Genomic DNA, 2,300 nt, shown 5'->3' with positions numbered 1-2,300 from the left:
TCTCTTCAAGAGAAGTTTTTTGTTTTCTTTTCTTTAGCTCTTGGCAGTGGCTGTGACGAGAATGACAGCGCAAAACACAACAGAAAGTTATAAACATCACTTTTCCTCAGACAGCAAACAAACTCTGGGATTATTGCTACCTAGATGGGAACCTGAGCCACTCTGCTTCCAGGAACTCCCACCCTTGTCACATCCCTGGGCTGTGGGCTATGTAGAGATGAAGCAAAATGCTTCATCTCATTTGAGCATTTGAAGCATCATCATCTCATTTGGAGCATCTCATTTGATCCTCCTGGCCTCTAGGGATGGTGATTTTTTGAGGTCAGCCCAAAGATGAACTTCACCCACAGGCACTCTCTGGGGAGTGACAAATTTGGGACCTGTCAAGAAAAGGGTCTGTGCCACCCATATCTATAGCTGTCTGAAAAGGGACACCTGCAGAGGAATAAACAGTTGCAGGGAGTGCTTTTTCATCACTTCAGTGGTTTCAGTGCTTTTTAATCACTTCAGTGGTTTCTTGCCTTTACTTCAGCTTGCTGCACAGGCAAGGCAGTGCCCTTGAGCTCCAGTCTTTGGCATGCACCTCCTGACACCCAACAGAAAGGCTGCCATGGTCTGATAACCAGCACCAGCCTCCCCCTCCCCAGTCTCCCCCTTTTCTCCATTCTGCCATCCAGAACTCTTTTTTCTAAGCCCCCAACCCTTCACTCAGGAGAGGATCCATCCCTGTCACAACCCAGCACATTCTCTGCTCCTCCTGCTGCCTTTGTTCCTTTCTCCTTCTCAGCACTTTTTCCTCTTACATCTCAGAGCTGTGCACAGAGTCTAAAGAGCTGGCACAGGACAGCCCATGCCAGAGGCCATCACCACAATTTTACAGCACAGATGATTGCATTAGAGGCTTTGGCACAGCTTTGTTTACCAGCATTAATGAGGATGAACCAAACATGAAATTCCTTGGGGTCTTTTGCCTCACTCCTCCCTTTCCCTTCTGGAATCCCAACCATCCCACTCCTGCTCACCTTGCCAGCTGCTCCAGAGATGCTGGATGCAGAACTGAGTGGGTGACAGCTTGGTTAATGACACAGGTGCATTATCAGGGGATAGACAAAATAACAGTGGGGCTGGGGGATTCATACACCTACAGGACTTTTCTTGAGGGGAAGAGCAAAGAGAAATAGGTTTTTGGGGGGCTGTTAAGAAAAATATGATCCCCTTCTTTAAAACTTGAGTCAAATGGCTTTGCATATTTAGTAATCACCCACCATGGCATGGGACCTGGGCTTGAGTGTGAGAAGGATGAGTGTAATTTAAGAAATGAACTGTAAAGATTCAGAGTTCTGTCCACAGACCATATTTCCTGCCACCAAAAAGCCAGCATGAAGGTTCCTGGGGCTGGAAGACAGCTGCTGAGATTTTTCATAGAGTCATAACGGGGATTCAGACACAGGAGATGGTGAATATCTGAGCAACTTGGATGTGATTGCATTGAACAAAGCTGCTGTTTGGGGCACATTTCCCTTTTCCTTCCCAAACCTTCCCAGAAAACTCATTAACCACACAGATGCACTGAAAGTGCTTGGAACAGAAAGGAGAACAGAAGGAAAGAAAACAATTCTGCTAAAAGAGCTGGGGTTTGTGTCTGTTCTTGGTCTGCTCTTTCCCCTGCCAGAGTGCAACACAAAGGAAATCTCTGCAGCTGATCTGGGACTTCACAAATAGAGGGATTATGCACTACAGATACTGACAGGTCCCTTCACTTACAGCCTGGCAAACACCACAGCAATAATCTCCTCTCTGAGATAATGTCCATCAATCTTATTCACACACCCACCTGTTCCCCTCTGACCCTCAGGCAAAGCTGGAAGAGCAGCCCTTCTCAGTAAGGGTGCTAAAAGCTCTCCTTCCTCAGCACCCTCCTATTTTAACAAAGTCTTTCAGCTGGCATCCCATCAAAGTCAGCACAACACAAATCCATTTCCTTTGCTGAGCTGACCAGTTTTCAATAACAATTTCTCCTTTGTTTTGTAACAGAGATCAATAAAACTGCCCCTCTCTCATATTGGCTAAGTTTCCATCAACGTCATCTGCTCTTTCTTGTTGCTACTGCTTTGTTTTGTTTCCCTTTTTCTTTCCTATTGCTTTTTTTTTTAAATTTTTTCCCCCTTTTCTCTTTTGGCAAGGCACAGATCAATTTAACAAGATGAAAATGACTTAGACTTTCACTCAAGGTAAAATCTGCACTTTATAACCCAGAATGTAATTTACAATCCTGTCATTAAGCTCTGTTAATCCTATTA

The sequence above is a fragment of the Heliangelus exortis genome, chromosome 3, assembly GCF_036169615.1.
Source record: "Heliangelus exortis chromosome 3, bHelExo1.hap1, whole genome shotgun sequence".
NCBI classification, from domain to species: domain Eukaryota; kingdom Metazoa; phylum Chordata; class Aves; order Apodiformes; family Trochilidae; genus Heliangelus; species Heliangelus exortis.
This window is presented reverse-complemented; position numbering follows the sequence as displayed.